Source organism: the organism of the source record quoted next, unplaced genomic scaffold (genome assembly GCF_019419815.1).
Source record: "Pyrus x bretschneideri cultivar Hongxiangsu unplaced genomic scaffold, Pyrus_bretschneideri_v1 Contig88, whole genome shotgun sequence".
In the NCBI taxonomy this organism is placed as follows: Eukaryota; Viridiplantae; Streptophyta; class Magnoliopsida; order Rosales; family Rosaceae; genus Pyrus; species Pyrus x bretschneideri.
In genome coordinates, this window is record NW_025999829.1 from 1,186,159 (window position 1) to 1,213,809 (window position 27,651).

Below are 27,651 nucleotides of genomic sequence, written 5' to 3' on the forward strand. Positions count from 1 at the left end.
TCACCGAAGTAGGAGACGGTAAGTGACGTACAAGATCTATTTTAGACTTATCAACTTCAATTCCTTTTTCAGAGATGATATGACCGAAAACTATACCTTGTTTAACCATAAAATGACATTTTTCCCAATTCAAAACAAGGTTAGTTTCCATGCATCTTTTCAAGATTAAAGTAAGATTATGCAAACAAGCATCAAATGAGTCCCCAAACACACTAAAATCGTCCATAAATACTTCAATTATCTTTTCAACATAATCAGAGAAGATACTTACCATGCATCGTTGGAAAGTGGCCGGTGCATTGCATAAACCAAATGGCATACGACGATATGCAAAAGTACCAAATGGACAAGTAAAGGTGGTCTTTTCTTGATCATCCGGCGCTATGACAATTTGATTATAACCCGAATAACCATCAAGAAAGCAATAAAAAGAATGACCGACTAACCTTTCAAGCATTTGATCGATGAATGGCAAAGGGAAGTGATCTTTCCTTGTTGCGGCATTTAGCTTCCTGTAGTCAATGCACACCCTCCAACCGGTTTGAATGTGTGTAGGCACAAGTTCATCTTCTTCATTCTTCACCACCATGACTCCGGACTTCTTGGGAACCACTTGGACCGGTGAAACCCAACAACTATCCGAGATGGGATAGATGACGCCACAATCTAGCAATTTGATGATTTCCTTCTTCATTACTTCCATCATTGGTGGGTTGAGTCGACGTTGGGCTTCCCTTGATGGTTTGGCGCCGTCTTCCATGAGAATTCGATGCATGCACGTGGTAGGACTTATACCCTTGATATCGGCCAAAGTCCACCCAATGGCTGTTTTGTTCTCTTTGAGAACCCTCACCAACTTCTCCTCCTCTTGTGCCGTGAGTGATGAGGCTATAATGACGGGCAATATGTCTTGCTCTCCCAAGAACACATACTTCAAGTGATTTGGCAACGGTTTGAGCTCAAGGGTAGGTGGTTGTTCTATAGAATGAAGCAACTTATTAGTCAAAATTGGAATTGAAATTGGACTAGGGGACTTACCTTGGAGCCGTGGCAATGACTCTAGGGCTGCCACGATCTCAATTACATCTTCATCAAAGGCCACGGCATGGTTGTTCAATTGTATGCCGTGGGTTACTATGGTGACATCTATGTGACCCTTCACTTCTATGCCATTTGTAATGACCGTTTCAAGTGCATCTCCATGTAATTGATCAAGGTGTACCTACGCCAAAGAATCAAGAATATCAATAGAGAAACATGAGTGATCATCATTAGGAAATTTCATAGTTTCAGAAATATTGAAATCAATCACTTCCCCATCGAATTCCATCGTTAAAGTGCCTTTAAACACATCTATCTTTGTTTGGGCCGTCTTCATGAAGGGCCTCCCAAGAAGAATCGGCAAAAATGGAGCATGGCTAGTTTCTTCCATTTTAAGAACGTAGAAATCCGCCGGAAATATCAAATTATTCACCTGCACTAAGACATCTTCCAATACGCCCTTTGGATAGGCATTAGATCTATCGGCCAACTAAATAATCACACCATCATTTTTCAATTCACCAAGGTTCATTGAAGCATAAATAGAATATGGCATGACGTTAATTGATGCCCCTAAGTCTAACATAGCATGTTCGAACTTAGTTTGACCAACAATACAAGGAATTGTAAAGCTACCTGGATCTTTGCACTTTGGTGGTAACTTCCTTTGTAAAACAGCGAAAACGTTTTCACTTACCCTTACTACCTCTTTATGTGACGCCCTCTTCCTTGTAGTGCACAATTCCTTCAAGAACTTAGCGTATTTGGGCACTTGCTTAATGGCATCTAGGAGCGGGATATTGACTTGAACTTTCCTAAACGTTTCAAGAATGTCCTTCTCATGCTCCACCTTCTTTGTTTGCAAAAATTTGTGAGGAAAAGGAACATTGGGTGGAACGGGGTTAGAATTAATCAAATTTGAACCCAACTTACCTTTGGTGGCCGAATGGGATGCATTGGATGAATTTTGGTCCTTATGTGCTTGCGGCAAAGGAGGTTGTGTCCTTGCCGTGAGCTTCCCTTCAACCTCCTCTTTATGTTGCAACGTTTCTTCTTCGTTAAGACTTGTTTTGGGTGGTGTGGATGTGGTGCCAACCTCTTTTCCACTCCTCAAAATGATTGCTTTGGCAGATTCGAACCCTCCCTTTGGATTGATAATGGTTGAGCTTGGAAGCTTGCCTTGGTCTCGGAATTGTCCCACAAACTCCGCAATCTGCCCTATTTGCTTCTCTAATTGGTCCACCCTTTTGTCTTGGTTTTGCATCGCCTTGTTTTGATTTTCTTGTCCCTGAGACAAACTGGTAAGTAACTTAAGAATTGTAGCATTATCTAAAGATGTACCTTGATGGTTTTGGGCGGATTGGGGTTAGTTTTGGTCTTGGCCGTGGGTTTTGGTGTAAAACCCCGGGGGTTGCTGCCTAAAGCCTCCTTGTTGGTAAGGTTGTTGAGGCTCCCTCCACTTGAAGTTAGGATGGTCTCTCCAACCCGGATTGTATGTATTGGAATATGGATCATTCCTTGGCTGATTTTGGCTTGGAAATCCAACGGCGTTTGCACTCTCCCATCCCCCATTCTCAATCAATTGAGGGCATTTTTCCGAAGGGTGACCTTGGATAGAACATACGCCACATACAATTGGACCTTGGATCTTCATTCCTTCAGCCATCTGAGACACAAGAGAAGTAAGATTAGCTAATTGAGTTTGAATGTCGGATTGAGAACTTACCTCATTCACTTGTTGCCGTGGGGGGTCTCTTTGCCCAATGCCTTCGTATTGTTGTGCATTGAGAGCCCGGTTCGCAATGAGATTCTTGGCTGCCATGGGAGTTTTATCTACCAATGCTCCTCCCGCGGAAGCATCAAGCATTTGCCTTTCAATAGGAAGAAGACCTTCATAGAAGTATTGAAGTAGAAGCTCCTCCTTCATTTGATGTTGAGGACATGATGCAACAAGGTCTTTAAAATGCTCGTAGTATGTTGGAAAAGACTCCCCTTAACTTTTTTGGATTCCGCTGATCTTCTTTCTCTAGAAAATGACTCTTGAAGTAGGAAAGAACTTTTCAAGAAATGCCCTCTTCATGCTCTCCCAAGAAGTGACCGTTCCAGGTGCTAACTCGTATAAGCAATCCTTGGCCTTCTCCAAAAGTGAGAACGGGAAAGCCTTCATCTTCAAAATACTACCATCAACGTTAATTGGAGTCATGCTCGAACACACCACCTCGAACTCCTTCAAATGCTTGTTGGGATCCTCCATGGACAGTCCATAGAACTTTGGACTGTGGTGCAACAAACTTGACTTCAATTCAAATTCGTTGGTCTTGTCTTGAGTCGCCCTTGGGTATTGGATGCACAAGGGTGCGGCATTGGCCATTCCCGAAGCGGAAAGCTCCTTGATTGTACGGTTGTCCGCTGCCATGGTTTGGACTTCTTCCTCCTCCTTTGCCATGGGTTCCTCACCCTCTTCAAGATTGGAAGCCGAGCTAGAACTTGTTGGATGAAGTTCTGGGTTCTTCTTCTTCTTTCTCAAAGTGCGCTCAAAATCGTCGTCAAAATCCAAGATGTTTGCACTAACAGGTTGAGAACTACGAGTCATAAACTAGTACCTACAAACAAGCAAAGAAATAAGGTCAGTAGCTAAAACAAAAAGAAAACAAAAAGAAACAACGGGGGATTAGCAAATTTGCTAATCCCCGGCAACGGCGCCAAAAATTTGATGCGAAATATATAAGCAAACAAATTAAAACCCTCTTTTGACAATTGTAGTATATGTATAAGTAGGGATCGTTCTAAACCGGGGATTAGGAGGGATTGCTAATTCACTTGAAAACTGACTCAAAAACGTAAAACAAAGGTTAAAACACTAAACTAGACTCAAAGAATGCAAAACTAAGCACTAGAACACTAAAACAAACCAAAAGACTCAAAACAGCAACAAAACACTCAAAACTGCCTTAAAAACACAATCTGGGCAGTTTTGAACACCTAACGCTAATTTGGACGAAAATAGGTTTGGTTTTCACTCAAAAGACTCTAAAACACACTTTTGGATAGATTTGGAACAAGTAAGAAAGGGGGATTTGTTTTTGGACGAATTTAAAAGAAAACAAGTAACTTAAAACTTAAAACAGATTTTTGGACAAATTTGAATAAAACCAATGGATGATGGACTAGCCAAGGGATACTTCTCCACACATGATACATTCAAACATAAGTTGATTTCCAATTGCTTTTCGATAAACCATGAACCTCAACACCCCAAATTAACCATGACATCACTAATTAACCCTCAGACTTCTCTTAAGTTATTGGATTGGATGACATCATACGACAGCCCAAAGCATTCTTCAAAAGTCCCCTACATGACATCATAATAGAGATACAATAAAAAATCATTACGTTCAATGGAAATCATAAGTATTGACAAAGCACTTGTAACTATGACATCATGATACGCATGCTAGGAATTTACTTAACATGATTGTGAAAACAACCTTAACTACTTGTGAATATAAGGTTGAAACGATTTTGTGAAACTCCCTTATATTCTGATAGGAGCATATTTAGGCGACTTACTTAGCTTGTTTTCGTGCATTTATGTTGTTAATTCATAGTTGTTTTAGTAGTTTAAGCCATTTTCGTATGTTTTTAGGTCCTAATGGCAAAGGGAGCAAGAAAGTGCATTTTGAGGCTATTTGGAGCATTTTTGGGCATGGATTGGATAGCTTAACCATGGAGCAAAGAGGATGGACGAAATTGAAGACAAGAAGAGCTAGGGAAGGCTACAAATCTGGTGGAAGAAGTTCTACTACAATGAAGATAAGGAAGAAGCAAGAAACAAGGGACCTTATCCAAACCTTATCTTATCCTATCCTAGAAACCTTATCCTATCCTAACTCTAACATTATCCTATTCTATCCTATCCAAATCAAGTTGGGACTTAAACCTAGCTAGTTAGAGGGAATTAATGACACATCTAAACACCTATTTCAGTTTATAGAGGACTTATCCATTTAAATGCCGCAAGACACCATTCCTTGTAGGTTTAGGAATTACAATCCTTCTCCTACTCTTATATCACATGTCCTAGGCCCTTTAGGATTAGGAATCTGCCTTAAACACTTCTTCTAGAACACCTTATCCTATCCCTACATGTGTGCCGCACCTAACATTCTAGAATTCCCTAAATCCTAGCCGCACTACTTATTCCAATTCCCACTTGATTTCTGCCTTGAATTAACCCTTTTTCAATAGGATTGTATAATCCTTTTCCTTCACTAAGTGTGCCAAATTAGCCTATATAAACAGCCCTTGCCGCACCATTTAGATCACCACCCTTCACACAACATTCATTCATCCATTCAGAGAACCATCCCTTGCCGTGACCTTACAACCAACTTTACACCATTCCCTTACTTCCACACCTCCATCCCAACCTCCATACACCACCATCAATCCTTGCCGCACCACCACACCTGCCTAAATCCATCCAAAATCATCCACAAAACCACCCTAGACCTTGTGCCGTGACTTAGCAAGGAAGAGGAGAAGGAAGACCAAGCCTTGGGCGTTTGTGCATTCGAGTTGGAGTGTTGGACGTTTTTAGGTGTAATCTATCTTTTATTTTCAATGTTTAATTCTATGTTGCTTTGTTTTGTCATGAACATGAGAGGCTAAACTCGTTTTGGCCTAGGGATGCTTTCAAACCATGATTACATTTATAATATGAGTTGATTAAGTCCAGTTGTGATTTCATAAATTGTGAACGCAATTTACTTAACCGTTTAATGGATAACTTATTCTTGTATGTTTATTAGGGAGGCCTACTTAATTTGCATGCTTGAATTTGGGGCTAGAATATAAGGGTGTTTCACATAATCGTTACAAACTTATGTTCACAAGTAGTTAAGGTTGTTTTCACAATCATGTTAAGTAAATTCCTAGCACGAGTATCATGATGTCATAGTTATAAGTGCTTTGTCAATACTTATGATTTCTATTGAACGTAATGATCTTTGACCGTATCTCTATTATGATGTCATGTAGGGGACTTTTGAAGAATGCTTTGGGTTGTCGTATGATGTCATCCAATCCACTAACTTATGGGAAATCTGAGGGTTAATTAGTGATGTCACGGTTAATCTGGGGTGTTGAGGTTCATGGTTTATCGGAAAAGCAACTGGAAATCAATTTATGTTTGAAAGTGTCATGTGTGGAGAAGTATCCCTTGGCTATCCCATCATCCATTAGTTTTTCTTAAATTCGTCCAAAATCTGTTTTAAAGTTATAGTTACTTGTTTTCTTTTAAATTCGTCCAAAATCAAAACCCCTTTTCTTACTTGTTCCAAATCTGTCCAAAAGAGTCTTTTTGAGTCTTTAGAGTCAAAACTAAGTGTATTTTCGTCCAAATTAAGTCCTAAAGTCTAAGTTGAGTCTTTTGGGTTGTTTTGAGTTGTTTTGAGTCTTTAAAGTTCGTTTTGAGTCATACAAGTTAGTAAGAGTCCTGGGAGTTTATTTAAAGTGTTTTAAAGCATATTTTCACATCTTTGAGTCAATTTTCATTAGATTAGCAATCCCTCCTAATCCCCAGCCTAGAGCGATCCCTACTTATACCTATACTACAATTGTTAAAAAGAGGGTTTAATTTGAGTGCTATCTTTTATCACATCATATTCTAGCACCAAATTCAAGCATGCAAATTAAGTAGGCCTCCCTAATCAACATACAAGAATAAGTTATCCATCAAACGGTTAAGTAAATTGCATTCAGAATTTATGAAGTCACAACTGGAATTGATCAACTCATATTATAAATGTAATCATGGCTTTAAAGCATCCCTAGGCTAAAACGAGTTTAGCCTCTCATGTTCATAACAAAACAAAGGAAATTAGAATTGAACATTGAAAACAAAAGATAGATTACACCTAGAAGCGTTCCAACACTCCAACTTGAATGCATAAACGTCCAAGGCTTCGTCTTCTTTCTCCTCTTCTTTGCTAGGTCACGGCACAAGTGCTAAGGTGGGTGTACGAATGAGTTTCTGGGTTTAAGTTGTGTTTATGGAGGTATGGTGCGACAAAGCTTAGTGGTGGTGTAGGGTGGTTTGGATGAAGGATTGAAAGTCGAAGAATGGTGGGAATTGGGATGGAAGGCTGCGGCAAGGCTTGGATGACTTTGTGAATGAAGGGAGGTTGTGTGGAAGGGGGAATTAGCTCCATAAGGTTGCGGCACAAGGGTATATATAGGGAAGAAAGGACCTATAGGCTTTATTACTTAGTTTAGGAAAGGAATTAATTCTAAATCTTTGAAGAATAGGAAACATGAAATTAGAAATTGAAAGGAATAAAAAGGTGACTTGCGGCTAAGGTTAGAGAGAAAGGGAATGTCATTTATTTCTGAATTTAGGCAAGGAATTAGGAATATAAAAGGGTATGTGAGTTATGGCTGAGCTTGGTAGGAAAAAGGAAAGTGTTTAAGTGACTCAAAACAGGAAACAAAGCCCTTCCTTGCACGGCAAGGAAGGGAAACATAAAGGGATACACACGGCATGGCTTAAGGTTGCAAGAGATGTTGTTTTTGTGACCTTGGCTTAACTTTCCTACTTCAAGTAGGAAACCTTCTTTGACTAGGATTCCTCATTTGATTAGGAATCCTCTTGTGATTAGGAATCCTAACTTCATTAGGTCTTCAATTTCGTCCATTTTTTTTGCTCCAAACATAAGGTATCCATTCTAAGCCCAATTTTGCTCCAAAATGCTCCAAAATGCACCTTTTTGCTTCCTTAGCCATATGAACCTAAAAACACAGGAAAATAGCTTAAACTACTAAAACAACTATGAACTAACAACGGAAATGCACGAAAACAAGCTAAGTAAGTCGTCTAAATATGCTCCTATCACGCATTGCAATCAAATTATTCCTTAATAGTTCTCTATATGAAAGCGCATAATAGAAAAACAATCAAAGATCATTAGGTTCTAAGGAAATCATAGGTGTTGACGAGGCATTCGTAACTATGAAAGCACATGATACTTATGCCAAGAATTTACTTAACATAATTGTGACCAACAATCTTAACTACTCATGAATATAAGTTCCCAACGATTAGGTGAAGTTTCCTTATACCCTAGCATCAGATTTATGCATGCAAATTAAGTGTGCACTCTCAATTCATATACATAAACAAGTTTTAATTAAAACAGATAAGTAAATTGAATTCACCATTCATGAAATCACAACTGAAAGTAATCAAATCATCATGCAAATATAGCCATGGTTTCGAAATTCCCCCTAGCCAAAAAGGGGATTAGTTCCTCATACTCGCAAAACAAAGATTATTGAATTTAAACATTGAAATCATAAGAAAGATTACACCTAAACATTCAACAATTCCAGGATGAATTTGATGCACGGCTAGGGCTTCTCTTCCTCCTCCTTGCTGCGACACAAGGTGTGGGTGCTGGAATTGGGGGTTTTGAATGGTGTGTTCTTATTTAGAGGGATGGAGGATGGCTGATTATGGTGGTATGGGTGCGGCAGAGGTGTATGGAGGTTGAAGAATGGAGAATAGGGGTTGCGGCACAAGGTTTCTGAATAGCATAAAGGGTGGTACGAATTTTTGGCTGATTTTATGTTTATATAGTCCTAGGGTTAAGTAGATTAGGGTTACACTTAACAGATTTAGTGGATTAGGGCCCTAAGGTTCGGCTATAGGTGATCAAATCCACTTAGGAGGGGGTTTGGCCCACTTAGTTTCATACAAGGCTTGTGTAACCCAAATCCAAAAGGAATTAGGCCTAAAAATCAGAATCCAAAAGGGATAGGGCCTAGGAAGGTACGGCACAAGTGGGGGAAAGGGTTTGATTCGCCACCTTTGTAGGGTTTCTAGAAAGAATGAGTTTTGTGGCTGATTTGGGCCTTTTAGAAGAGGATGCTTCTAGAAATAGGTTCTAGAAATATCTATTTGGGTCCCCTTGCAACTAGGATTAAGACATGATAAGGTTAGGTTAGGATAAGATGAGATAAGGTTTTGATAATGTTTTGGATAATGCTAGATAAGGTTTTAGATAAGGTTTTGGATAGGGTTTCCTCTTTTGAGCTACTTCCTTATCCACTTTGTCTTGAGCTTAGTTCCTTCTTCTTCTCATCACCTTTCTAGCCTCTTGAAGTCCAAATTCATCCATCCATGTTGGCCCATATGCAAGCTATCCACATAGTGTCCAAAATTACTCCAAAATGCACCAAAATGCACTTTCTTGGTACTTTAAACCTGAGGACCTACAAACACACGAAATTGAGTTGTAATACGACATTAACTAGGAAATAATAGCACAAATGCACAAGAATAAGCTAGCTAAGTCGCCTAAATATGTTCCTATCAGACGGCAAAGGGAAGTGGTCCTTCCTTGTGGTGGTGTTGAGCTTCCTATAATCGATGCAAACTCTCCAACCCGTTTGGATACGTGTTGGCACAAGCTCATTCTCAGCATTCTTCACCACCGTCACTCCGGATTTCTTTGGCACTACTTGAATTGGTGAACCCCAACGACTATCCGAGATAGGATAAATCACTCCACAATCAAGTAATTTGATAACTTCTTTCTTCACAACTTCCATCATTGGAGGGTTGAGCCAATGTTGAGCCTCTTGAGTTGGTTTAGCTCCATCCTCTTGAAGTATGTGATGCATGCATGTTGTAGGGCTAATTCCCTTAATATCGGCCAAGGTCCATCCTATGGCTGTTTTGTGCTATTTCAACACTCGAATCAATTTGGCCTCCTCCATTGCCGTGAGTGATGTAGAGACAATGACGGGCAACGTTTCTTAGTCTCCGAAATAGACATACTTCAAGTGATTTGGCAATGGTTTAAGTTCAAGAACGGGTGCCTGAATCACTAAAGGTAACAACTTGTTAGTAGAAACGAGAATTGAAATTGGGTTTGGGGGCTTACTTTGATATTGTGGCGATGATTCAAGTGAAGCCACCATCTCGGCAATGTCATAATCATGTACGGCCAGGTTGGGGGTTAAACCCAACCCTTCAGCAATTGTTGTTTCAAGTGGGTCCTGATAGGAGCATATTTAGGCGACTTAGCTAGCTTATTCTTGTGCATTTGTGCTATTATTTCCTAGTTAATGTCGTATTACAACTCAATTTCATGTGTTTGTAGGTCCTATGGGTTAAAGTATCATGAAAATGCATTTTGGTGCATTTTGGAGCAATTTTGGACACCATGTGGATAGCTTGCATATGGGCCAACATGGATGGACGAATTTGGACTTCAAGAGGTTAGAAATGTGACAAGAAGAGGAAGGAACTAAGTTAAAGACAAAGTGGATAAGGAAGTAGCTCAAAAGAGGAAACCCTATCCAAAACCTTATCTAAAACCTTATCCAACATTATCCAAAACATTATCCAAACCTTATCATTTCTTAATCCTAATTGCAAAGGGACCTAAATAGATAATTCTAGAACCTATTTCTAGAAGCATCCTCTTCTAGAAGGCCCAAATCAGCCACAAAACCCATTCTTTCTAGAAATCCTACAAAAGTGACGCATCAAACCCTTTTAAAAGGCCTTGCCTTGCCTTGCAAGCCAAGCCACCCTTTCCCTCACTTGTGCCGCACCTTCCTAGGCCTAATTCCCTTTGGATTCTGATTTCTAGGGCCTAATCCTTTTTGGATTGGGTTACACAAGCCTATTATGAAACTAAGTGGGCCAAACCCCTTCCTAGGTGGATTTGATCACCTATAGCCGAATTCTAAGGCCCTAGTCCACTAAATCTGTTAAGTGTAACCCTAATCTACTTAACCCTAGGACTATATAAGCATAAAATCAGCCAAAATTTCGTACACCCCTTTATGCTATTCAGAACCCTTGTGTCGCAACCTCTACTCTGCATTCTTCAACCTCCATACACCTCCCTACACATCCATACACATCTGCCGCACCCCTACCACCATAATCTACCATCCTCCATCCATCTAAACAAGAAAACACCATCCAAAACCCCCAATTCCACCACACACACCTTGTGCCGCAGCAAGGAGGGTGAAGAGGAGCCAAGCTGTGCATCGAATCCATCTTGGAATTGCTGAACGTTTAGGTGTAATCTTTCTTATGATTTCAATGTTTAAATTCAATACTCTTTGTTTTCCAAGCATGAGGAACTAATCCCCTTTTAGCTAGGGGGAATTTCGAAACCATGGTTATATTTGCATGATGATTTGATTACTTTCAGTTGTGATTTCATGAATGATGAATTCAATTTACTTATCTGTTTTAATTAAAACTTGTTTATGTATATGAATTGAGAGTGCACACTTAATTTGTATGCATAAATATGATGCTAGGGTATAAGGAAACTTCACCTAATCGTTGGGAACTTATATTCATGAGTAGTTAAGATTGTTGGTCACAATTATGTTAAGTAAATTCTTGGCATAAGTATCATGCGCTTTCATAGTTACGAATGCCTCATCAACACCTATGATTTCCATAGAACCTAATGATCTTTGATTGTTTTTCTATTATGCGCTTTCATATAGAGAACTTTTAAGGAATAATTTGATTGCAATGTGCTAAATCCATTCAATTCAATGACCTAAGGGAAATCTGAGAGTTAATTTAAGCGTACCTAATTAACTTGGGGTGTTGAGGTTCATAATTCATTGAATAAGCAACTGAAGATTGTGTTGTATGCAAGTATGCCATGTGTGGAGAAAAACCTACTAGCCATCTCACCATCCACTTAATTCCATCAAATTCGCCCAAATCTGCCTAGTTTACATTATTGTTTTGTTTGTTTGATTTTCGTCCAAAACCAAATCCCTAATTGTCTTAGTGTGTCTAATTGGTTCAAATCTGTTTTAGATTGTGTTTTTAAGAGTTTTGAGTCAAGGTAGAACCAATTTTCGTCCAAGTTTGTGTTTAGGCTCAAAACTGCCCAGTTTGTGTTTTTAGGCAGTTTTGAGTGCTTTTAGCCTATTTTGAGTCTTGTGAACTTGTTTGACTCTTTTTGAATGAGTCAAGTGTTTTAAAGGTCAGTTTTATTTATTTGAGTCAGTTTAGAGTGTTTAGCAATCCCTCCTAATCCCCGGTGTAAGAACGATCCCTACTTATTTATATGCTACAATTGTCAAAAGAAGGTTAATTTGTGTGTTAAGTTTATTTTCGCATCATTTTGTTATGAACATGAGAGGCTAAACTCGTTTTAGCCTAGGGATGCTTTGAAACCATGATTACGTTTATAATATGAATTGATAAATTCCAGTTGTGATTTCATAAATTGTGAATGCAATTTACTTAACCGTTTGATGGATAACTTATTCTTGTATGTCGATTAGGGAGGCCTACTTAATTTGCATGCTTGAATTTGGTGCTAGAATATAAGGGAGCTTCACATAATCGTCACAATCTTATATTCACAAGTAGTTAAGGTTGTTTTCACAATCATGTTAAGTAAATTCCTAGCATGAGTATCATGATGTCATAGTTACAAGTGCTTTGTCAATACTTATGATTTCCATTTAACGTAATGATCTTTGATTGTATCTCTATTATGATGTCATGTAGGGGACTTTTGAAGAATGCTTTGGGTTGTCGTATGATGTCATCCAATCCAATAACTTAAGGGAAATCTGAGGGTTAATTAGTGATGTCACGGTTAATTTGGGGTGTTGAGGTTCATGGTTTATCGGAAAACAACTGGAAATCAATTTATGTTTGAATGTATCATGTTTGGAGAAGTATCCCTTGGCTATTCCGTCATCCATTGGTTTTTCTTAAATTCGTCCAAAATCGGTTTTAAAGTTTTAAGTTACTTGTTTTTCTTTTAAATTCGTCCAAAATCAAATCCCCTTTTCTTACTTGTTCCAAATCTGTCCAAAAGTGTGTTTTAGTGTCTTTTGAGTCAAAACTAATTGTATTTTCGTTCAAATTGAGTCCTAAAGTCTAATTTGAGTCTTTTTGGTTGTTTTGAGTTGTTTTGAGTCTTTAAAGTTGTTTTGAGTCATACAAGTTAGTTAAGAGTCTTTTGAGTTTATTTAAGTGTTTTAAAGCATATTTTCACATCTTTGAGTCGATTTTCATTAGATTAGCAATCCCTCCTAATCCCCGGCCTAGAACGATCCCTACTTATTTCTATACTACAATTGTCAAAAAGAGGGTTTAATTTGAGTGCTATTATTTATCACATCAGGTCCTTGTCCAATGAATCAAGAAAATCCTGCGCCAATGACTCAAGTATATCAATAGAGAAACAAGAATGATCGTCTTTAGGATATCTAATAGTTTCAGAAAGATTGAAATCAATAACTTCCCCATCAAATTCCATCGTTAAAGTTCCTTTGAACACGTCGATCTTGGTGCGGGCTGTTTTCATGAAAGGTCTCCCAAGTAGGATCGGCAATGCTGTAGAATGGGATGAATCCTCCATGTCAAGCATGTAAAAGTCCGCCGGAAAGATCAAATTGTTAACCTGCACCAAAACATCTTCTAAAACTCCTTTCGGATAGGCATTAGAACGATCGGCCAGTTGAATAATCACACCATCGTTTTTAAGCTCTCCTAAGTTCATAGATGCATAAATTGAGTAAGGCATGACATTAATTGAAGCTCCTAAATCTAACATAGCATACTCAAATTTAGTATTTCCAATAACACAAGGAATTGTAAAACTACCCGAATCTTTGCATTTAGGTGGTAGTTTTCTTTGTAACACCGCCGAAACATTCTCACTTACCTGGACCACCTCTTTGTTCGAAATCCTCTTCCTGGTTGTGCAAAGCTCTTTCAAAAATTTCGCATACTAAGGAACTTGCTTAATTGCATCAAGGAGCGGGATATTGACTTGAACTTTCCTAAAGGTTTCCAGAATGTCCTTCTCATTTGCTTCTTTCTTTGATTGCCTAAATCTACTTGGGAAGGGCACATTTAGTGGAATAGAACTTGACAAAGTCGAATTTGCACTTACCTTGGGGGTGTTGCACGGTTTTGGGGTGGTAGATGGCTGCGGCAAGGTTTGTTCCACCCTTGCCATGGCCTTTGTTCCTTGTTCCTCCTCTTCTTGCAGCAACGTGTCCTCTTCTTGACTTGTTTTGGATGGTTTTGGGGTGGTTCCAACTTCCTTACCACTTCTCAATGTGATTGCCTTGGCAGATTCGAACCCTCCCTTTGGATTGACTATGGTTGAGCTAGGGAGCTTGCCTTGAACTCGGAATTGTCCTACAAACTCCGCAATCTGCCCAATTTGCTTCTCCAAGTGGTCCACCCTTTTGTCTTGGTTTTGCATGACTTTTTCTTGATTTTGCAATGCTTTGTTTTGATTCTATTGCCCCTAAGACAAATTGGTAAGTAACTTAAGTAGTGTATCATTGTCCAAAGACGTACCTTGATTGTTTTGGGCAGGTTGTGCTTGGTTTGGATTGGGGCCGAATGGCTTGGTGTAGAACCCCGGGGGTTGTTGTCTAAAGCCTTCTTGTTGTGGAGGTTGTTGAGGCTCCCTCCACTTGAAATTTGGGTGGTCTCTTGATAGGAGCATATCTTGGCGACTTAGTTAGCTTGTTTTCTTACATTTATGTTGTTAATTCATAGTTATTTTAGTATTTTAAGCTATTTTCGTGTGTTTATAGGTTCATTTGGCTAAGGTAGCAAGAAGGAGCATTTTGGAGCCTTTTGGAGCAAAATTGGACTTGGAATGGATTGCATATGCTTGGAGCAAAAGGAATGGACGAAATTGAAAACCTAAAGATGTTAGGATTCCTAATCAAAGAAGGATTCCTAATCAAAGAAGGATTCCTAGTCAAAGAAGGATTCCTAATCAAAGTAGGAAAGTTAAGCCAAGGTTTCCTATTTTGGTTTAACCTTTCCTAATCCTAAATGTCCCTAAATTCCAGCAACATTGAAGGTTTCTTATGCATTTTAGGACATAAACCAAAGGTCCCTTTTCTCCTAGTCTTTGCCGCACCCCACATTCCCTTATTCCCCCTTTCCTTGCATTAAAACACCTTTCCCTTTCTCCCTAGGTGCTGTCGCACCTTTTCCTTCCCTTTTCCATTGGGATTTTGATTTGTTACCCTTTTTCCTTGAGGATTTGGAGCTAAATTCTTTCCCAAAACATTTAATTAAGACTTTAACCCTTCTCCCTCTATATATACATAATCTGCCACGCATATTAGAGGCTCTAGACATCGATATTCATTCTCTCCATTCATTCTGCCATCATCCACCCTCTACCACCATCCAACCTATCCATCCATCACCATAATTCATACCCAAACACCCTTGTGCCGCAACAAAGAAGGAGAAAGAAGAGAGGAGAAGCCTTGGACGTTTTGGCCATTCAAGCTTGGATTGTTGGAGCGTTTCTAGATGTATTCAATCTTTGTTTTCAATGTTTAATTTATATTCTCTTTGTTTTGTTGTAAACATGAGGAGCTAAACTTGTTTTAGCTAGGGGAGACTTTGAAACCATGATTCTATTTGCAATATGAATTGATTAATTCCAGTTGTGACTTCATAAATTGTGAAGCAATTTACTTAACCGTTTGATGGATAACTTATTCTTGTTTGTTGATTAAGGGTGCACACTTAGTTTGCATGCATGAATTTGGTGCTAGAATATAAGGGAGTTTCACATAATCGTTACAAACTTATATTCACAAGAATTTAAGGTTGTTTTCACAATCATGTTAAGTAAATTCCTACCATGAGTATCATGATGTCATAGTTACAAGTGCTTTGTCAATACTTATGATTTTCATAGAACGTAATGATCATTGATTGTATCTCTATTATGATGTCATGTAGGGGACTTTTGAAGAATGCTTTGGGTTGTCGAATGATGTCATCCAATTCAATAACTAAAGGAAAATCTGAGGGTTAATTAGTGATGTCACAGTTAATCTGGGGTGTTGAGGTTCATGGTTTATTGAGAAGGCAACTGGAAATCAATTTGTATGCAAGTGTGTCATGTGTGGAGAAGGATCCTCTAGCTATCTAATCATCCATAGTTTTTCCCAAATTCGTCCAAATCTCATTTAAGTCTTTTAGTTACTTGTTTTTACATTAATTTTGTCCAAAACCCAATCCCCTTTACTTGCTTATTTCAAATCTGTCCTAAAGTGTGTTTTTGAATCTTTTGAGTCAAAACCAATTCTATTTTCGTCCAAATTAAGTCCTAGAGTCTAAATTGAGTCTTTTGGATTGTTTTGTGTTGTTTTGAGTCTTTTAAGTTTGTTTTGAGCCATATAAGTTTAGTTAAGAGTTTTTGAGTTTGTTTAAGTGTTTTTAAGCAAGGGTAAAGATGCACCCATGTTGCAGCCACCCAAACTGCACCATTCGGCTTCCAAGGGTAAAGATGTTCCAAATTCGATTATTTCTAATGTTATTCCTCCAAATGCACCCTTTCCTCGTACATTCATGCAAACAAAGAAGGAGGAGGCTGAAAAGGACATTTTAGAGACATTTAGAAAGGTACAAGTCAATATACCACTTTTGGATGCAATTAAGCAAGTTCCAAGATATGCTAAGTTTTTAAAAGAACTTTGCACTACTAGGAAGAGAATTTCGAACAAAGAGGTTGTAAAGGTAAGTGAAAATGTCTCAGCCATCTTACAACGTAAAATGCCCCCTAAATGCAAAGATCCGGGTAGTTTTACAATTCCTTGTGTTATTGGCAATAATCGTTTTGAACATGCCATGCTAGACTTAGGTGCATCTATTAATGTCATGCCTTACTCAATTTATGCATCTATGAACCTAGGTGAGTTAAAAAATGATGGTGTGATTATTCAATTGGCCGATAGATCTAATGCCTATCCAAAGGGTGTTTTGGAAGATGTTTTAGTGCAGGTCAATCATTTAATCTTTCTGGCTGATTTTTATGTGCTTGAAATGGAAGACTCGGTTCATTCTCCACCCTTGCCACTCCTACTAGGAAGACCATTCATGAAAACAGATCAAACAAAGATTGATGTGGCCAATGGAGTATTAACAATGGAGTTTGGTGGTGATATATTTAAATTCAGTGTTTATGACTCTATTAAGAAGCCTAATGATGTTCGCTCTTGTTTTGCCATTGATGTGCATAAGGATATAGGGCAGGAACAATCCACACCTATCAAGAAGGATGCATCAAGAACCACCATTGAAGAGGGAATTGGAGTGGTTGCCCTAAAACCACCCAATCTAGCCGAGAGTAGCCATAGTGACATTGTTGATAGGGCTGCCACTTTTGAGTCGCCATCACAATATGTTTGTAAGTCTCCAACCCCAATTCCAATTCCCATTTCAACTAATAGGTTGTTACCTTCTTTGGTGCAGGTACCCAATCGATTTCAAGGTGGTGGGAGCATTTACATGGACTTTAGGAACCAAAACACCACAATTAGGGAGGATCACTATCCCCTTCCATTCATAGAGCCATACTATGAGAATTTTGAGGAGCATGTTGTGGATGATGTACCCCTCCATTCCGTGGGTACTAGTGAAGCTTAGCATGGCGTATTTGTCTGGCTGGAAGACGTTAAAGCAAGCGCTTCTTGGGAGGCAACCCATGCATTCAACAAGGAGGAAAGGGAACTTCCACTCCAAACCTAGATTTGCGTTTCTAAACCCTTATCCTTGCTGTTTATTTTATCATGCTTAGTTGTTTATTATTTGTTTGCTTTTATGTGACTCTTTGTGTGAAACATTGAGGACAATGTTTGATTTAAGTGTTGGGGGGGGGGTAAACAAGTGTTTTTATGCAAAATTCGTGGGATTCTATCACCTATCACTTCTAATGTTGTTTCTCACTGTTTTTAAGTGTTTTTAGTGCGTTTTAAGCTGTTTTGGTGTGTTTTGAAGTAAAAATCCGAAAATTTGAAAAAAATTGAAAAAAGTGTTTTGAAAAAGCCAAAAAGAGTTGTTTTTGTGTGTTTGTTTGTGTCTTAGGTTACCTTCCAACACAATGATGAGGATTTGGTTTTTAATGCATGACTATCAAAGAGAGTTACAAACATGGATGGAAGTTTGATTTGCTCCTTGGTTTATGCTTGGTTGTAGTTATAGTTTACGAATTCACATGTAATCACAAAGGATAAAATCAATTTTTGTAACATGCTTGAAGGAAGGAACTCAAACAAACGCTACATCCCTGAGAGACTTGAGCCTAAACGTTTATTTGGAGAGTTATTAATCTGTGCATTCTTGTTTTCTAAAGTCGTTGCATGATCTCATTATTCTTTGCTTGGTTGCTACTTAGAATGCGTTTCATCACTATAGTTCCAAATACTAGAACTCATACCCGTTTTATTCAAAGCATGAAATTGATTAGCATAACAAATAACAAGAGGAAGTTGTGTAGTAGTCACCACCATAGCCAAATAGCCGAATCCACCCTTGTCATTTGTATTGTAGGTTTAAACCCCTTTGAGCCTTATTTAGCCTATTTTCTTGTTAACTACATCACCCTTACCTAGCCTAGAATAGGACTTCCCATACCCTTGTTCGTGAAGTATAGTGGAGCATGACATGGAAGGAATTCCTTTTGAGTGACATTTGTGTAGAAAACAAGTGTGGGGGAAGGGATTTTGTGAGTGTGTGTGTGCCAATGTCTCAAAAGAGGCACGGGAAAAAGAAAGAAAAAAAAAACAGAAAGAAAAAAAATGTGAAAAAAAAACGAAGAAGAAAAGAAAGAAAAGAAGTGAAAATAAGTGAGAATGAACTCACAAGTGTTGATTGTTGAAGAAAGGGTCCAAAAAGTTTGAATATGGCCCTAAGTTTTGTGTGACTTCCCTTTGGGTGTTGAAGTTGAATTCTGCGTTCTAAAGGAAATTCTAAGTGCCTAATTCAATACTTTGCTCACTATTGCTTTAAGAACGTTTGTTTCCTCTTACCTTTCTTTGTTAGCCAATACCCTAGCCTCGTTACAACCCTTTGACTTCTATCTTGATTGTTATGTGTTTCAATATGTGGAGTTTAAAATGGGTTTGAGCATATGGTATCCCTGGTGCTCGTGTCTAAGTAGTGGCATTCCATTCATGAGATCATATATATATACATGTTAATAATTCCAGAAAATGTTTTCCTTGTTATAACATATGTGAGTGTTCGTCTACATGTTTACATCAATCTTCTCACATATACCTAGTGTAGGGAGTGTAGTCAGAAAATCTGAGTGAAAATTGAGAGTACATCCAGTAAGGAATTGAGAGAATTCTCTAAGGCATGTTACTACATTCAAAATGTTGTTTTAATTGATTAGATGCGAGCTAGTGAATGGTGATTATGATTAAGTATGCTCGAGGGTAAGGATTGCTTAAATCTATGTGAGTAGTGATCTTTGACATGTTATGTTCATTGGAAATCCCTGAGGCGAACGTTGGAAGGTTTAGATTGTTTGTTTTGTTACTTTTATTTGTTTGTTTTGCTCGAGGACTAGCAAAAGATAAGTGTGGGGGAATTTGATAGGAGCATATTTAGGCGACTTAGCTAGGTTATTCTTGTGCATTTGTGCTATTATTTCCTAGTTAATATCGTATTACAACTCAATTTCGTGTGTTTGTAGGTCCTATGGGTCAAAGTACCAAGAAAGTGCATTTTGATGCATTTTGGAGCAGTTTTGGGCACTATGTGGATAGCTTGCTTATGGGCCAACATGGATGGACGAATTTGGAGTTCAAGAGGCTAGAAATATGATGAGAAGAGAAAGGAACTAAGCTCAAGACAAAGTGGATAAGGAAGTAGCTCAAAAGAGGAAACCCTATCCAAAACCTTATCTAAAACCTTATCCAACATTATCCAAAACCTTATCTCATCTTATCCTATCCTAACCTTATCATGTCTTAATCCTAGCTGCAAGTGGACCTAAAAACATGATTTCTAGAAGCCTTATCTAACCCTAAAAGGGTGCCACACCCTTCTCCCTTTTATCTCTTCTAGAAAACCCAAAATCAGCCATAAAACACCTAGTTTCTAGAAGGCCCAATTTTGGACGAATTTCCTAAACCTTTTTCCTCTTGGATTCTGATTTGTTAGGCCTCATTCCTTGTGGATTTGGGTTACATAAATCCTTTTTTAAAACTAATTGGGCCTAACCCTCTCCTAAGTGGATTTAACTTACTTGTGCCAAACCCTAGGGCCCTAATCCATAAAATCTGCTAAGTGTAACCCTAATCTAATTAACCTAGTACTATATAAACATATTTTCAGCCACAAATTCGTACCACTCCTTATGCTATACAGAAAACACCTTGCCGCAACACCCTAGCCTCCATTCTCATCCTTTATCCACTCCATACACCTCCATACACCACATGCCGCACCCTACCACCATAATCAGCCATTATTCATCCTTCTAAACAAGAACACACCATTCAAAACCCCCCAAATCCACCACCCACAACTTGTGTCGCAGCAAGGAAGAGGAAGGGAAGCCGAGTCGTGCATCAAATTCATCCTGGAATTGCTGAAACGTCTAGGTGTAATCTTTCTTATGATTTCAATGTTTAAATTCAATAATCTTTGTTTCGCGAGTATGAGGAACTAATCCCCTTTTTGGCTAGAGGGAATTTTGAAACCATGGCTATATTTGCATTATGATTTGATTACTTTCAGTTGGGATTTCATGAATGGTGAATGCAATTTACATATGAATTGAGGGTACACACTTAATTTGCATGCATAAATCTGATGCTAGGGTGTAAGGAAATTTCACCTAATCGTTGGGAACTTATATTCATGAGTAGTTAAGGTTGTTAGTCACAATCATGTTAAGTAAATTCTTGGCATAAGTACCATGCGCTTTCATAGTTACGAATGCCTCGTCAACACTTATGATTTCCATAGAACCTAATGATCTTTGATTGTTTTTCTATTATGCGCTTTCATATAGAGAACTTTTGAGGAATAATTTGATTGCAATGCGCTAATTCCATTCAATTCAATGACCTAAGGAAAATATGAGAGTTAATTTAAGCGTACCTAATTAACTTGGGGTGTTGAGGTTCAAAATTCATTGAATAAGCAACTGAAGATTGTGTTGTATGCAAGTATGCCATGTGTGGAGAAAAACCTCCTAGCCATCTCACCATCCACTTAATTCTACCAATTTCGCCTAAATCTGCCTAGTTTACATATTTGTTTTGTTTGTTTGATTTTCGTCCAAAACCAAATCCCCACTTGTCTTAGAGTGTCTAATTAGTTCAAATATGTTTTAGATTGTGTTTTTAAGAGTTTTGAGTCAAGTTAGAACCAATTTTCGTCCAAGTTTGTGTTTTTAGGCAGTTTTGAGTGCTTTTAGCCTATTTTGAGTCTTGTGAACTTGTTTGAGTCTTTTTAAGTGTGTCAAGTGTTTTAAAGGTCAGTTTTATTTATTTGAGTCAGTTTAGAGTGTTTAGCAATCCCTCCTAATCCCCGGTGTAAGAACGATCCCTACTTATTCATATGCTACAATTGTCAAAAGAGGGTTAATTTGTGTGTTAAGTTAATTTTCACATCACCGGCCTAGAACGATCCCTACTTATATCTATACTACAATTGTCAAAAATAGGGTTTAATTTGAGTGCTATTATTTATCACATCATCTCTCCAACCTGGATTGTACGTATTGGAGTATGGATCATTTCTTGGCTGATTTTGGCTTAGAAATCCAATGGCATTTGCACTTTCCCATCCCCCATTCTCAATCAATTGAGGGCACTTGTCTGAAGGGTGTCCTTGGATAGAACATACGCCACATACAATTGGTCCTTGTATTCTCATTCCTTCGGCCATCTGAGACACAATAGAAGTGAGATTAGCTAATTGAGATTGAATGTCGGATTACAAACTTACCTCATTCACTTGCTGCCGTGGGGTGTCTCTTTGTCCAACACCTTCATATTGTTGTGCATTCAAAGATCGATTTGCAATTAAAACCTTGGCAGCCACGGGTGTTTTGTCAACCAAAACACCTCCCGCCGAGGCATCTAGCATTTGTCTCTCAATTCGAAGAAATCCTTCATAGAAATATTGAATTAGAAGCTCTTCCTTCATTTGATGTTGAGGGCATGATGCAACTAGAGTCTTGAAACGTTCATAATATGCTGGAAAAGACTCCCCTTGGTTTTGTTGAATGCCACTAATTTTCTTCCTCAAAAGAATCACTCTTGAAATTGGGAAGAATTTCTCTAAGAATGCCCGCTTCATGCTTTCCCAAGAAGTGACGGTTCTGGGTGCCAATTCGTATAACCAATCTTTAGCTTTTTCTAAAAGAGAGAATGGAAGGGCCTTCATCTTCAAAATGTTCCCATCGACATTGATGGGTGTAATGCTTGAACATACCACTTCAAACTCCTTAAGATGCTTGTTTGGATCTTCCATGGACAAGTACTTGGGAATGTGATGCAACAAGCTAGACTTCAATTCGACCTCATCGGCCTTGTCTTGGGCGGCCATAGGATATTGAATGCACAAAGGCCGAAAGTTCTTTGATTGTTCGATTGTCCGCCGCCATGCTTTCTTCTTCTTCAAATTCAGATTCGGAGTCTGAACTTGAACTAGGTGGATAAGGTTCCGGTTGCTTACTCTTTCTTCTCAAAGTTCGTTCAAAATCGTCGTCAAAATCCAATATGTTTGCACGAATAGGTTGAGAACAACGAGTCATAAACTAGTACCTGAAAATAAAGAACAGAACAAATCAGCAATCAATCTAAAGGGCACAGCAAACTAAAAGAAAGACACAAAGACACTATAAAGACACTACACAAACAAAAGGGATTAACATGTTTGCTAATCCCCGGCAACGGCGCCAAAATTTGATGTGAAAATTAACTTGACACACAAATTAAACCCTATTTGTGACAATTGTAGTAAATATGTAAGTAGGGATCGTTCTAGACCGGGGATTAACTAGGGATGCTAATCTATATAAATAAGACTCAAAAACACTAAACTAGACTGTATAGACTCAAAACTAACTTTAGACATGATGGCTACTAAGTAAGCACACAAATTAAAACCCTCTTGTGACAATTGTAGTATATGAATAAGTAGGGATCGTTCTTAACCGGGGATTAGGAGGGATTGCAAAATCACTTGGAGATTGACTCAAAAACGTGAAATAAACATTAAAAACACTAAACTAGATTCAAAGAATGCAAAGCTAAACAATAAAACACTAAAACAAATCAAAAGACTCAAAGAATACAAAACGCTTATAAACACAAACTAAGACACTTTCTAACTAAATTGGACACTAAAGTAAAGGGGGATTGTGGTTTTGACGAAAATAAACTAAATGCAACGATTGTAATTTAAAGGCAGAATGTAAATATGAATGTGATGAAAATATGGATGAATGCTAGCTAGAAGGTTCTTCTCCACACATGTCACACTTGCATACAATTTGATTTTCAGTTGGTCTTTCGATAAATTATGAAACTCAACACCCCGGGTTAATTAGGTCCGCTTAAATTAACCGTCAAGTTTTCCTTAAGTTAATGAATTGGATGGGTTAGCGCAACGCAATTCAAAACATTCTCCAAAAGTCCTTTACGTGAAAAGCACAATAAAGATACAATCAAAGATCATTAAGCATCATGAAAACTATAAGTGTTGACGAGGCATTCGTTACTATGATGAGCATGAAACTAGTGCCAAGAATTCATTTAACGCGATTGTTTATAAGCAACCTCCACTACTTGTGAATATAAGTTCATAACTATTAGGTGAAATTCACTTATATTCTAGCGTCATATTCATGCATGAAAATTAAGCGTGCACTCTCAATAAACATACATAAATAAGTTATCAATCAAACAGTTAAACAAATTGAATCACAACTTATGAAATTCCAACCAAATGTAATCAATTCATCTTGCAAGCATAAACATGGTTTCGAATCACCCCCTAGCTAACTAGGGGGATTTAGCCTCTCATGGTCACAACAAGAAAAATAAAATTGAATTTAAACATAAAGAACAAAGGATGGATTACACCTAGAACGCCCAACGAATCCACTTGAATTTCTGCGCGTCTAAGTCCTCTTTCCTCTTCTCCTTGCTGCGACAGTTTGGTTATGGGTGGTTTTTGGATGGTTTTCTGGGTTAGGGATAGATTTAAGGTGGTTTAGGGATGCGGCAAGGCTATGGGGTGGTGTGTGAAGGTTTGTATGGTGGTGGAAAGTGTGGAGAAAGGCTGCGGCAGGTGGGGGAAATCTGGAGGTGGCTGCGGCTGATTGTGTTTTGATAATGGTTGCTGCGGCTGGACAGTTTTTTGGGGAATGGATGCTCGGATTAAATGGGGAATTATGGGATATATTGGCTGCACGGCTGGACTAAAATAAAATATGGGAGAATGGTGGAATGAAAGGCTTGCTGCGGCTGTTATGAATGAAAATGGGAGAATTATGGCTGCGGCAAATTTTGGAATAATGGGAGAATGGTTGCGGCTGCTGGATGAAAGGCACGGGACTGCAGTAGGGTAGGAATTAGTCACGGCTTAAGGGGAAGAAATATGGGATCTTGTTGCGACTGCTTGTATGAATAATTATGGGATATGGTGCACGGGTTAGGGTGGAAAATAATGGGCAAAAATGCGGCTGCCAAGAATATTTTTGAAGTCTTGCGGCTGTTGGAATAATATGTGGAATATGGTGGCTGTTTTGGAATGCAAGATGCGCTGGCTAGGGAAAGGATTTCGGCTGATTGGTTTTTTTATTTTGGAAAAATATATGCGGCTAATTGGTGGAAACCCTAGGGTTTTAGAAATTTAAACCCTAGTTTATTTTTATTAACTAAAATAAATTCAAAGGCTTCTAGAATTAGGAAATAAAATCAGAAATTAAAGAGGGAAAGATTAAAGGGTGCGGCTAGGGCCTTGGTTTTGTGTCCTAAAGCGCCTACAAGGACTTCAAAGTGGCTAGAAAATGCGGACGTTTAAGATTAGGAAAGGTTACCAAAACGGGAAACTTAGGGTCAACTTTCCTAAAATAGGAAGCCTTGTTTGAGTAGGATTCTTCGTTTTGGTAAGAATTCATCGTTGGCGTAGGAATTCGTCGTTTCTTCAAGTCTTCAACTCATTCATTCCTCTTTCGCTCCAAAAGACTCCAATTTGCATCTTCTTGCACACTTTGGCCTTATAATCTGAAAATACACAAAAGTGGCCTTAAACACTGAAATAGATAAGTAAACACAACATAAATGCACGAGAACAAGCTAATTAAGTCGCATGAATATGCGCCTATCAAATTCCCCCACACTTAACTTTTGCTAGTCCTCGAGCAAAACAAAACAACTAAAGGAAACAAGACGAAACAAAACAAACAAAACATAACCTAAACCTTCCAACGTTTGCCTCAGGGATTTCCAATGAAACATGACATGTCAAAGATCATTACTCACATAGCTTTTAGTCCTCCTTCCCCTCGAGCACATACTTAATCATAGTCACCATTCACTAGTTCGCATTTAATCAATTAAAACACATTTTGAATGTAGTAACATGCCTTAGAGAATTCCCTCAATTACTCACTAGTTATGCACTCAATTTTCACTCAGATTTTCTGACTACACACCCTACACTAGTTATATGTGAGCAGATTGATGTAAACTTGAAAGACTAGTACTCACATACGTTATAACAAAGAAAGCAATTTCTGGAGTAATTACACGTGTTTAGATATGATCTCATGAATGGAATGCTACTACTTAGATGCGAGAACCAGCGACACCATATGCTCATACCAAATTCAAACTCCACAATTGAAATGCACACCACTCAAGATAGAAGTCAAGGGTTGTAACGGGGCTTGGGGAATTGGCTAACAAGGAGAGGTAGGGATAAACAAAAGTTCTTTAAGCAATAGTAAGTAAAGCAATGAAATTAAGACCTAGAATTCCCTTAAAATGCAGAAATCAACTTTTAAACAAATAGGGAAGATTCAAACAACTCTTAGGGCCTAATTCATTGTTTTGGGCCCTTACTTCAACAACCAATACTTTGAAACTCTTTTTCACTTCTTTTCAACTCTTTTCCATTTTTTTTTTTCTTCTTTTCTTTCTTCTTTTCTTCTTTTTTTTTTTTTTTTTTTTTTTTTTTTTTCTAATCGTGCCTATGGCACAAAAACTCACATCAACACACTTTCCCCCACACTTATTTTCTGCACACATTAATCAAAAGGAATTCATTGCTTACTATGCTTCAAGAACAAGGGTAAGGATGGTCCTAATCTAGGCTAGGTGAGGATAATGTGGGTTAACAAAGAACATAGGCTACACAAGGCTCAACGGGGTTAAATCCTACAAAACAAATGAAAAGGGAAATATGGCAATGTGGCTATGGTGTTCACTACACAACTTCATCTTGAATACGTGTTATGCAAATCAATGACATGCTTTGAATGAAATGGGCATGAGTTCTAGCATTTGGAACTAAGTGATGAAACGCCTTCTAAGTAGTAACCAAGCAATGAATAATGAGATCATACAACGACTTAGAAAACAATGATGCATAGATTTTAACTCTCCAAATAACGTTTAGGCTCAAGTCTCACAGGGATGTAGCGTTTGTTTAAGTTCCTTCCTTCAAGCATGTTACAAAAACTGATTTTTATCATTTGTGATTACATGTGAATTCGTAAACTATAACTACAACCAAGCATAAACCAAAGAGTATATCAAACGTCCAACCATGTTTGTAACTTTCTTTAACCATCATGCAATTAAAAACCAAATCCTCATCATTGCGTTGGAAGGTACCCTACAACACAAACAAACACACAAAAACAACTCTTTTTGGTTTTTTCAAAACAATTTTTCAAATTTTTATGGTATTTTCGGATTTTTAAGTCAACACACTCTAAAACACTCTAAAATAGCTTAAAAACACTTAAAAACAATGGGAAACAAGTTTAGACATGCTAGGTGGTAAAACCCTACGAATTTCATGCACAAATATCTCAAAACAGAATGTTACCCCCCCACACTTAAACTAAACATTGTCCTCAATGTTTTAGACACAATTAAAAACACAATACACAAAGCATAAAGTAAGCAACAAAGGGAAGGGTTTAGGGACGCAAATCTGAGTGTGGAGCGATTCCCAAGTTCTTCCTTTGTTGATTGCATGGGTTGCCTCCCAAGTAGCGCTTGCTTTAACGTCTTCCAGCCGGACGAAACTTCCACTTGAAGGTTTATGGAACCCCACGGCATAGAGGGGTGCAACTACAATCTGTCCGACGAACCACTTCATGCTTTGGGTCCTTGAATGGAGTGGGATAATGATCCTTTCTTATTGTCGTGTTTTTCTTTTCTACATCAACACGAATTCTCCCACGACTTTTAATTCGATTCGGTACCTGCACCACACGAGGTAACAACCTATTAGTTGAAATGGGAATCAAATTTGGAATAGGTGGCTTACCTTTGTACGGCAAAGAAGTGGTAGCACAATGGACGGATGCACAAGAGCTGCTCATGGCCAATTGTGGTCCTTTCAAGGTTGGAGCCGTGCATTCCTTGTTCTCTACTCCAAGTTCCTTCTCGGTGGTAGTTCGAGAAACTTCCTTCTTGATCTTTGTTGAACACTCCGTCCCTATGTGTTCAATTACATTAATGGCACAACAAGAACGAACATCATTAGTAGTCTCA